The sequence below is a fragment of the Pinus tabuliformis genome, chromosome 2_1, assembly GCF_031772625.1.
Source record: "Pinus tabuliformis cultivar Carrire ecotype Pingquan chromosome 2_1, CPIR1, whole genome shotgun sequence".
Taxonomy (NCBI): domain Eukaryota; kingdom Viridiplantae; phylum Streptophyta; class Pinopsida; order Pinales; family Pinaceae; genus Pinus; species Pinus tabuliformis.
This window is the reverse complement of record NC_142299.1, coordinates 817,644,784-817,657,144: the sequence shown is the minus strand read 5'-3', so window position 1 is coordinate 817,657,144 and position 12,361 is coordinate 817,644,784. Positions and strand designations below refer to the sequence as shown.

The following is a 12,361-nucleotide window of genomic DNA, read 5'->3' as shown; positions in this document are numbered from 1 at the left end:
TGACACACAAGACAACACCTCACTGGAGTGTTAAATCATGAACGTCCAGGCTGAAGAAAGGTCGTGTTTCTCTGCTGCTTGATTTCGGTACCTCCGGTCGTAGGATGGCCTTACAGGGACACGGGAACTCAGGCTCTTATCCCATATCTTACATTGATTACAGCAAAATCACTATTTATTTAATTGATTCATGGATGTCGACATGCGCCAGCATGAACAGCAACGACAACTTCGTCCTTGACTTTGCTGCATCTTCCAAGTTCAATAGACTAATAAAATCCAGCGATCAGAGCGCCACCTCAGATCAGGAAGATGAGTTCAGCGAGGCGAGCTTGTAGCATGGAAGTGAACAATAGCGCACATTACAGCGAGGGCAAGTGTATTAGAAAAATTACATACTCGACATATAAATCGTTGTTCAGGTGGTGCATGTGCTGCCGATGCTCCTAATGATGTCGACTCAGCCATACTGCCAAAGTGGGAAAACTCGATTTGAATTCTCTATCGATTTATTGATTTCAGTCCCTTATTTTCATAGTCAAATCTGTGTGCTGTCCATACATCATCAAACAAGGGCCTCGGGTCACGGTTGAAGAATGATCTCGAAAATTATACTGTCTTTTCAATATATATTGAACAATATATTATATACAAGATTTCTAGCTATACGATCAAGGAGATCGTGTATAAACTGCAAACTGTTCCACCACTTCAAATGAACCATAGGTATCGCAACACAGGTCACGAACTATCGATTCATTTCAGCGCCGAGAGCAACGTATCGCAATACAAGTGTATATATATGTGAAAGAAGAGTCACGGTTAGTCTCCACACCTCCACGCATATCAATTATTATAACCAAAATAACCACGCATACTAGTCTTCAAATACACCAACGCAACAAATCATACAGTGCATTCATCAAAATTAATATTATACAGTGTATACTGTTGTACGAACAATGGGTTGTATTCGGGTTGACAAAAACACAGATATTTGTGTGATCCGCTTCAAAGATGCCTCAAGGATGATGATCCTTATGTGCGAAAGACGACTGTTATATGTGTTGCTAAACTTTATGATATTAATGCTGAACTGGTGGAGGATAGAGGGTTTCTAGAGACTCTTAAGGACTTGATTTCAGACAGCAATCCCATGGTTGTAGCGAATGCCGTGGCAGCACTGGCAGAGATCCAAGAAAACAGTAGTAGAGCAATATTTGAAATTACTAGTCACACACTTTTTAAACTTTTGGCAGCGCTCAATGAATGCACTGAATGGGGTCAAGTGTTTATACTAGATGCTCTTTCAAAATACAAGGCAAGTGATGCCCGAGATGCAGAGAACATTGTTGAACGTGTAACTCCTCGTCTTCAGCATGCCAACTGTGCAGTTGTACTTTCGGCTTTCAAGGTGATTCTACAGCAAATGGAGCTTATTACAAGCACTGATGTTGTTAGAAACCTCTGTAAGAAAATATCTCCAAAATATCTAACAAGGTGATGCCCATTTACATTGTTAGTATATACTAGGCAGTGATAATATTTCTATATCTGTTACAGAGAGTGTGTCTCTCAAACAACTCTACAATGGACGATTCATGACGGTTAACTCCCACACGACCAGCAATTGTAAGAAACCCGTAAAGAACCAATGCAGAAACAACTGGGAAAGGTGAAAATTCTCAACACGAATACACAGTCAATCTAACAGTGTTTTCATTTTAATTCAGCGCAATACAGTTAAACACATCAATACCAATACCATAACACAGCGTTTCAACCAGCATTGATGTCAGAGCAGCATTGATGGAGATTCGAACCTCGACTATTCAGTTTCTGATGCGGTCAGAGACAAGCTGCGACTTATGAGAGACAGATGCATTATAGAGCATTATGGATAGAGCGCAGTGGTGAAAGAGGCGTTGATGACAGAGGCGTCAGAACAATTAGCGCAGAGCGACCAGCGGAACCGATGGGGAGAGCGATAAGCTGAGCGTTAGACTGAGAAGGCAGGCAAGTTTTGCAGAGTTGACAGACTCTTAAAATACCTAGGCCTCTATTTGCAGATTGCTGGAATGTACGTTACATCCATAATAGCAGCACTGACAATTATATGAATGTACATGACTTGCAGGTAAGAAAGGCCACAGAAAAGAAGTGGCTCATATTAATTATGCAGGCAGGAATACGCCTGCTCTGATACCATGTTAAACACACATGGACAACAAGAGAGATATAAAAGATAATCAGGAGAGTACGATTTTTATTACCAAAAGGTTTACATTTATAGTACAATATCTGACCATTGGGTTCCACATCCCAAGGTCTCTTGGACTCCTTTTGTCCATTTGACTTCCACACTAACCCATTGAGGATTAGGTGTCCAACAAATCAGCCAAAAATAGTTGGTGCGTGAAGAGCATTTGAGTTCCCCAGGCTTGGTGGAGATTCCAAGGTAATGTAACATCAGTTGTAGACTAGTCCCAAGTGTACATGTTTTGCATGCAGTCAGATGACCAACCTAAGGAATTATGAAATCCATTTTCAAGAAATTCCCAAATAATATGGGCCTAATTTCTCAAAGAATTGTGTAGGGAAATAGGATTTCAAGCAGAGGCAAAATTTGACTAAGTCTGGGTCAGATCCTTTAAGTGAATAATGAGATAGTTTATGCACTTGCAGGTTCTGCTCAGTTGAGAAAAGTAATTTTAATACATCTCTATTCATCATATTAATGCAACGAGGCATTGGGGTTTTTAGCAATTTTCTTTCACCGAGAAAAATACTATTTGCATGTGTGTGATTTCTTATTGGATGTCTAAGATTTTTGTTCTAAATTGTGAATTAATGTTCGTAAAGCAGTAGAGTAGGCTTGTGTCTTGTGTTTTGATTAAAACTTCATAAGAATTTGCAAATCTATATGTTAATTTCTACAAATGGGATAGATCATTAGTTAACCAAAATATAAGTAATGTTTAAGAGATGTATCTTGTTGACCAATATATTGGTGGAGAAAATGTTTATAAATTATCTGCAAGTTTGATTGATATTTTGTATAATAGTGGATATAAATATCTATCTCATATAAGTAATTTTAATATGAGTAGACATACTAGACAACATTGGTTAAAGGTTGCCCACGGGGCTTTGGATTGATGTCTAATGGGTGCATTGTTAAGGCACTCCTTGCGATAGGTCACCAGTTCAAATCCTCCGTGGGTACTTAGGTTAGTCCAACAAAAAAAAAACAAAACAAAAAACAAAACAAAACAAACGTTGGTTAAAGGTTGTCGATTTTGGATTAAATAGGTGCTATATGGAATAAGAGGACATATATTAGTGGTTTAAAACCTTGAGGTGTACATATGAATCAAAATAAAGATGAAATAGTCTAGCTTTGGAATGTCTACAAGACAAGTATTAGTAAAAGAGGCATATAAGGAAATTCTTCTCAGAGAAATTATTTTTTCTCAAAAATGGTGGTATATGGATATATAGAAATGGAAAATAACCATGAAATTGAAATGTTGTAGTTACATGGTTTCATAAGGTAAAATATTAATGTTGGAAAATTATATTAAGTGTGGGGCATGTGGTTGTAGCATTTGTATACATTGTCATAAGGATGTTAAAACTATCCATCATTTGTTAGTGCATTGATTTTACAAAGTTTATATAGAGCGAAATTAAATAAATGTTACAATTTCATTGTTCTGGGAACAAAAAGACATTTGAAGATTGTTTATTTTAGTGAAAATTATAGACATGCAACAATAAAGAATTATATATGGAGATACACATGCAACCTAGAGAATTATATATGGGGATTTGGAGACATGGAATTTAGCTATTTTTTTAAATAAAAACATTAATATGGTCATACACATGCAACCTAGAGAATTATATATGGGGATTTGGAGACATGGAATTTAGCTATTTTTTTAAATAAAAACATTAATATGGTAGGTTCAAAAGTTGTTGGTTTCTTCAAAGAAACTTATAAGGAGCCAAAGAAGAAAGATGTCAATATCAACACACCCTGCCTTTTAGATATGAGTACAAAAGCTTTTTTTGGTGGTGCAAATTAGAAAAGTTTGTGTGGAGGGGTAATGGTTCCAATTACTAATAATTCTCGAATATTCACTTTATGGATGAGTTGTGGAAGTAGAACTAAGACTAGGGACTATGGGGATTATTATATTTTTTATTTGGGGATTCCAAATTTATTATTGTTTAGATAGATGTTAAAGTAAAAATACAAGTATTTTCATTATTTTATTAGTTTTATAGGATTAAATATTTAATAAAATAATTTCAATATGTCTCCTTTTCTTGTGTTCATTGGAGTAAAGGCATATTGCACTTTGAGGAATTTTAGGATAAAAATATTGTAGATAAGGGAATATCCCAAATTTATTGAATGAGTATAGTCATAGTCTCAGAGACAATTTTGACTAAAGAATAGTAACTTGTAAAAATTTTGATTAAAGTACAGTAACTTACAAATACAGCTTTTTGAGGGAGTATCAGTAATGAAAAACTAGTGTATAAAAATGATAGTGTAGAAATACGATGGAATTATGTTTTTTGAAACGTGTAATATGAAAGAATTATCCAATATAGATGTATAGTACTTATATATGTTACTGATATCTGTGTGAAAACAAATATAATATTTCTCCTTGATTCAAATATGAATAACAAAGAACATTTAAAAAAAAAAAACAAAAACAACTCAGATATCATCCTACACTTATTTCTCTTTTTAAATATTTCATGTTTTCTAGAGTCCCGGAAATATTCCATCACTAATAAACCTACATCGCGATGAATCTGCTGTAGTGATTTTTCAACCTTAGAAAAACGGGGCAATTCATCTGAATCCCTAACTGAAATGAATCTATTTGGTTTAAAATCAATTGTAAGCAAAACAATGAAGGTTTAAATTCTTATGTCAATAAGCAAAGCCGTTTTAGTTATGTCAATCAATGAACAGCGTGCCTGCTCTGCTGTTATTGGGCTGATCCTTACATGTGCCCGAAACATTCCCCGCACCTAACAGATCTAGTGGTATATTACTGTTCCCCCCCAAGTGAAAACTAAATACACCGTCGAAGAAGCGGTAGCCTCTGCTTGTCCACTCTAAAGGGCTTCGAAGTTCTGATACTTCCTTGAATCTCCAAACAACATACTGTCTGGAGATTCCACCTACGCTGCACTTCAGAGGAAGCGCTGAAACAATTATTGCAATGTTTAATAAGTTTGCGTGAACAAGAATGACACGCATAACCAGCTCGATTCAACCATTTGACAGTTTTCGTATTTTGATTAAATGGGAAATTCAAAAACTCATTGGTTGACAAATTTCTTTTGTCGTGCTCGATTCAACGATCTGACATTTCTCTTATTCTTCTTAAATCGAAAATTGAAACACAAATTTCTTTTGGAAACATCTATGTAAAAATATAGGAAACATTTCCTATACAACTCTATACAATCCTACGCATTCAAACCCATACGTTTCAAACTACTGCCCTTGACGAAACTTCATGTCAACGGGTGCAACCATTATCATATTTCAACAGCCAAGAGACGGGCAAGCAAAACTCATAAATTTATTTATTGCTTTTATTTCAATAAAAGGAAGACGTGACTAAAGGGAAGGTGGCTTCCCCGAAACGCCTCCGAATTCACAACGAAACATAGTCTCTCGGTATTTCATATGACCAAAAGATTCAATAATAAATCTCCGTTCTGGAAGTGTATTTAAAATTATTAATTTGTCCACAATTCTCCGTCATTGGACTGACTTTCTGTATCTCCGTCCTGGAGTTTGCGCTGGACTTTGTGTCCCTCGTAATTTTGACTCACATTTTTCTCCATATTTATATCGAACATGTTTTTCAGGGGCCAACAAGCAACTTCCATTGTGTGTAAGTAAAGGTAATTTACTTTGTGCACAAATTCTGTGACTTTGGACTTGATATTGCACTGGATTTTGTTTCTCTGTAATTTGAGATATATTTTTATTTATAGTCATTAGTGTAACAGGTGCTATATTTTTATTTATTACTTGAGAGAAGTTGCAGTAGTGTTTATAAGTGTAAATATTTAAATATTGATTTAGTATGAAGAGATGTTATAATGTTTATAACATTTATTTAGATGTTTGCACATATTATTCATAAAATATAATTATTAGATTAAATAATACATATATAAAACATAGCATTAGTTCAATTAAAAAATTTAAAAGTAATAAAAATAATAAAATGGTTCAACATATTTGTTATATATTGATTTTTTTCATTAATAAAATTATAAACAATATTTTTCACAAAAATATTATAATGTGTATTTCACATTAATAGAAATTTAAATAATAATGATTTATATTCATTTGGACACATTCTATAACCCACAATTCAATATGAGGTGATGTGTGATTCCGTCTATGTTCAACATGTGTTGACAAATGCCCCTTTTAAAATAATAAAATATTTTCTAAATAGAAAAGCAATGTTGAGTATAATTAAAAAACAAAAATGAATATACATGTTTAATTATTTTTAATTATGCCATAAGGTGTTCCCCTTTTAAAAGAACTCCCCGAGTTTCATCTTTTTCATAATCTGTGCCATTCGATCTTTTGTTAGACGATTGGGTTATGATTACGGTTGATTTGAATTGAATGACGCCAACAATGATGGTTGTGACTCGGTCGTTGGATCTCAACTGTTAACCGAAATCCTTATGAACTGTCAACCAACTTCCTTAATTTCTATGGAGCAGTTTTGGCTGATTGGGTAAACTTCTTGATTTCAAAACTAAAATATTAAGAGGGCACAATATGAATCTTGGGTGATTGCAAGATAAGATTTTGAGGGTGTGAAAAATATTGCATGGGCTTTGAGGGATTTGTTTTACAGATCTTACAAGATTCATATTAACCCATAGAACTTCATTTGTAAATCGCCATATGAGTTTATGGAGCCGAACACTAATTTTTAAATGGATTGTAAGTTATTCACAATTCCAAATCTTCAAGGCATATATCTTTGTTTCCTACTTGCATTAATTGAGAAATATCAATATTGCATTTAACATTATCTTTCCTCATATTTATAGAGATACTTCTTTCGTCAATTTTATCAGTCCATAACTAAAATTGATTACATGACCTTGCACCATGGCTTCATCGTTGTAAGTTTTGATTAATGTCAGTACCAATGCTGATATTGATGCCAATCCAGCCCTCAGTGCCTCTTCCATTGCTGGATTCTAAATGGTGCACATCATCCTCAGATCCTTTCTTGCTCACTAAATTATTCAATGTGATTATTCAGAAGTTTTCCAGACCTTTTTTATTTTGTATCTTTCTTTTTACCTTATATTTATCATGCAAATCAGTGTCGAAATATATAATATGGCCAGAAACTATATTTTACCTCAATTAAGACTATTGTTCAATAAAGTGTCTTTTATTGTTTTTGACCTTGACAAAGTAATGTTGGGCTCATTTGGAATGAAATATGTAACAAAATAATTTCGTTGACTATTTAATTCTCTATCCGAGGGAGTTAACTTAATATATCGTATGTAGGGGCTCGTTGGGGGTTCAAAAAATAGTAAATAAGGTAAGCACCTCATATATCTTGCGAGATGTATTCAAGCAATTGCGGCCACACGCAAAGGAAAAGAAAGTGGTACGACAGGCCGAGGTCTAGAGGAATATAAAGGGAGCATCGTCGGCTTCCAACTCAAAGGAGGATAACATTATTGTTGAGACATGCAAGTGCACCTTCACTCGACTTCGCGGGTAATGACCACTCCCATTCCTACAGTGTTGCAGACACACGTTCCAGATAAGGCCACATTCACGAGTAAGGATTGAAACATGTTGCTATTTTTTTTTATTATTCTTTTATTTTAATATATAACCATCATTTGATTTTAGTTTATTGCTTCACCTGAACATGCAGATTGATATGAAATAATAAGGCTAGACATCATTCAGGCATCATTCTTTTCACCGTGAAAAATTAATCATAGGAATAAGAACAATGCAAAATTTAAATTCTAATTATTACTTAAAAGATAAATCTTTAATAAATATGAAATTAAAATAAGTCTACTCTATTTTAAAAAATAAATGATATAAACAATATTTTTAAACCTGTATTTACTTATTTAACCCAACTATATTGACCAAAAAACACATAAGATAATTGAGTTGATCTAATATCCTCCTACCCACATACAAGAAGGCAGGCGAATATTGGTATTTGGCAGGCCATGGCCCAACGATGGGAAGTATCACCGTCTGCTTGTTCGTTCCCATTACGATTGCAGCAGAAAACGTGCAGCCGATTGCCAGTAGTCTCAAGATGAGATCCACTACAAAGAAACTGCTATTAACTCCATTAAGTCTCTGCGCATCATCCCCACCGGACTTATTCTCTGTATAAGACCTCTCAGTCTCTGAGTAACCCACCTTCACTTGAGATGCCATTTTTTCTTCCCTGCAACCACAAAATATGAGTCCTCTACATACCAAGAATTCAGCACCGATATGGATATATATTACAGCACAGGTGCGTACGTGGACGATTTGTAAGCTCACAAATATTTATTAGTGAAAGCGACAGAACATAAATTCTTGGTGCTGAGATTGTTTGTTCGGGATAAAAATATGGCTACTAAGATTGTTTATTCAAGTACAGATGGGTGTATTGCTCGCTAATTTGAATAGAAAGACTCTGTACAATCAGTAATTCCACCTCTAGGGACCAGTTGCATTTATTTATCATTTTTCAGAAGAGAATTATTCGAATGGAGCAGTTACATCTACTACGATTTGATGTACGTGGATGTTTTGCATCCATCTGACTTATACCTCATTTCTTCTATGTAAAGTCTTATATAAAATTTCAATACCCCATCATTCTCTTTGGATCATCATCTAGAAGAATGTAAAGGAATCAATAATAGTGCATCCCTCATTTTATAAAGACTAGCGAGAGAATCAGGAGGAAGCCTTGCTACCAAGAAACTAGCATTTAGATCCTAGAGACTCATTTCACTCCTCACTCTAGCCCTACCTACTATTATTCCCTACTCTTGGACTCCTCCCCCATCTAGAGCCTCATTTCACTACTCACTCTAGCCATACCTACTATTATTCCCTCCTCTTGTACTCCTCCCCCATTTGGAGCCTCATTTCACTCCTCACTCTAGCCCTACCTACTATTATTCCCTGCTCTTGGACTCCTCCGTCGTCAATTTTTTTAAAGATGAATTTTGATGAAGCTTCAAAAGGAAACCAAGGCATAGCTAGATATGGAGGCATATTCAAAGATCACTTGTGATCTCCCATCTATATTTTCGATGGTCCCATGGGATTCAACAATAGCAATGCAACATAACTGAAGGCCTTGGAGGAAGGATTAATGATAATTTAGACCTAAGGTATCTCTAAATTACTTGTCATAAACATTATTCACAAGCTTCTGAATGAAACCCAAAGCAACAAAATATCTTAAAGTTGGTGATTGGAAGGTCTACTCATTCGAGTCACATTTCTCCTCTCTTCCATTCCAAAAGCCATTCCTACCCACATTAGAAGAACTGGAAATAAAGTGGCAACGTTATTCATGGAGTCATACGACATATTAAAGATGTCGTTGATTTAGACGAAAACCTCGGAAGCCTCGACATTGACTTTGTTGAATGTGTAATTTCAACGCTGATGTATATCGCCTGAAACCGTTCATCAAACCCGCCTGAGAGTTCTCGGGCCACTTTCCGGCAAAGGTACCTTCCGTACACAAGGGCCCGAGAAAATTTTGAGTTGACGCGTGGCTGTCTCCATACGTCACCATTTCAGATTTCTCGGGTGCTATTGATTAGTCATGTAATGGTTTCTGATATTGTTGTCCACCGTCCGATTCGATTGAATGTTCTCCGCCGTTGATCGTTTGAAACCAGCATTCGGGCCTGCCGCAATTCAATGCATTGCGTGGAGTGAAAGACCTTGGGTTGACCGCACATTTTGTTATTAAGGCAATTAATAAAAATGTCATAGTGGTAGGTAGAATTCTTAAGTTTTTTTTGTTGTTTCTTACGGCATGTAAAAACTTATTGTCTTTGCTTTGGGAGTCGTTGTTTTAAAAACACATGTTTTTGTTTTGGGTTAATATATCTCATACCGAGAAACAAAACATATAGTTATGCTGCAGCGAAAAAAAAAGGGTTGACTTCCATGAAAACTATGGTGATGCACAGCAGTGCATAATGTATAAATGAAAAACGTGGGAGCGCATATAAAAATATGTATGTTTTTTTTTTACTGGTGGTGAAGAAAAGTGAAATACCGCAAATGGTGGAGCGCATGTTTTTTTAAGTTGATCTTTGTTCTCTTTGCAAGATGAAAATGCACAGCAGTGCGGGGAGTATGTAATTTGTTTTACAACAGTATGATGTAAATTTTATTTTACAGCAGTGAATGAAGATTTTACACAGCAGTGTAAAAATCATTTTGTAAAAGAGGCAGAGTATTTTTTTTGGTAAATCCCTCTCAGTAAAAGAGAAAGAAATATGTTGTTTCAGGCATTTTTATTTTAAATGAATATCAATCATTTTATGGTGGTGAAATACTCTATTCCTCGGTAAATTTTTTTTAAGCTTCCCTGTGCAAAAAGATCCTGGAAAGGTAGAAACAGAGCATTGTCTCTGTGTGTTAAGTTTCAGTTTTATTTGTGTGCTTTTGGGATTTTCCCATTAAAAATCCCCAACAGTGGTATCAGAGCTAGTCCGGGCTCTTTGAAGGGTCAAAGAAGCTGAAGGGAGAAGGTTGTTGCTGCAGCAAAGCTTCTCAGGCAGACAGAAGACTCAGACAACGAAGTGTTCAGGTATTTCTCAAAGTCTTTCTTTGTGTTGCTGCTGAAGAAACAGTCAGTTGTTTTTTAAATACACAGTCAAGGAATGGCTAGCACAAGCACTGGTATGGGTATGTTTAACACCCAGCTCCCACAGTTTAATGGGAAGAACTATGACTACTGGTCAATAACCATGACAGCCCTGTTTGCCTCTCAAGACTTATGGGAAATAGTTGAATCTGGGTTTGAAGAACCAGCAGATGAAACTGAGTTCAATGCATTAACTCAGGGAGAGAGAGATCAGCTGAAGAGCAATAGGAAGAAGGATTCAAAAGCCCGTATGTTGTTGTATCTAGCAGTAGACCAGAGTGTGTTTCCAAGGTTAGCAGCAACTAAGATAGCAAATGAAGCATGGGAAACCCTTAAGACAGCCTATCAAGGCATGGAGAGAGTGAAGACAACAAAACTACAATTGCTGAGGAAGGATTTTGAGAATTTGTGCATGAAGGAGTCAGATAACATTGACTCATTCTTCACTCATGTGATTGGTGTAATCACACAAATGAGAACTCATGGAGAAACCATTGAAGATAGAAGGATTGTGGAGAAAATATTGAGGGTCTTACCCTCAAGGTTTGATGCCATAGTCACCACCATTGAATAGACAAAGGATCTCTCAAACTATTCAGTTGATGAGCTACATGCATCACTGATAACACATGAGCAGAGGTTGAGTAGGAATGAAAACTCATCTCTTGAGCAAGCCTTCAGGACCCAGATGTCCTTTGGAAGAGGAAGAGGTCAAGGCAGAGGAAACAAGAGAGGAAGAGGTAGAAGCCAGAACAGAGGTGGAAGGAACAGCCCAGCAAATGCACAAGGAAGAGGCAGCAATCCAAATCAGAACCAAGGCCAAGGCAGCAGCCAACAAAGAGGGAAACATCATGCTCAAGGACAAAGGTATGAAAAATCCAATGTCCAATGCTATTACCGTAAAAAAATATGGGCACTATGCCAGTGAATGTAGGAAGAAGCAGCATGATATGAACAATAGAGAAAATACAAATGTCACTAGAGAAAACAACAGTCAAAATAATGTGTTGTTAGCCTGTAACATGGCTGAAACAAATAGTGAGGACATTTGGTTTTTAGACTCAGGTTGCAGCAACCATATGACAGGAAACATAGCCTTCTTTTCTGCCCTAGATAAAAATGTGAAATCAGAAGTCACACTAGGAACTGATAACAAAATCTCTGTTATGGGAAAAGGAGAAGTCAAAATATTTACAAAGCAAGGAGAAAGGAAAACCATAGCAGATGTCTACTATGTCCCTGGAATGAGATGTAACCTCTTGAGTATTGGACAGCTTGTCCATAAGGGGTACAATGTTTTCTTTAAAAATGATGTATGCACCATCATGGATATAGCACCCAGCAAAAGATGCATTGCTGAAGTGAATATGACAAGGAATAGGATGTTCCCT

At 36.0% G+C, this 12,361-nt stretch overlaps 1 pseudogene; it reads left to right on the top strand.

The window, feature by feature from the left end:
* Nucleotides 1-212: 212 nt before the first annotated feature.
* Nucleotides 213-1,504, top strand: LOC149203141 (beta-adaptin-like protein B pseudogene; annotated as a pseudogene).
* The last annotated feature ends 10,857 nt before the right edge of the window (nt 1,505-12,361 follow it).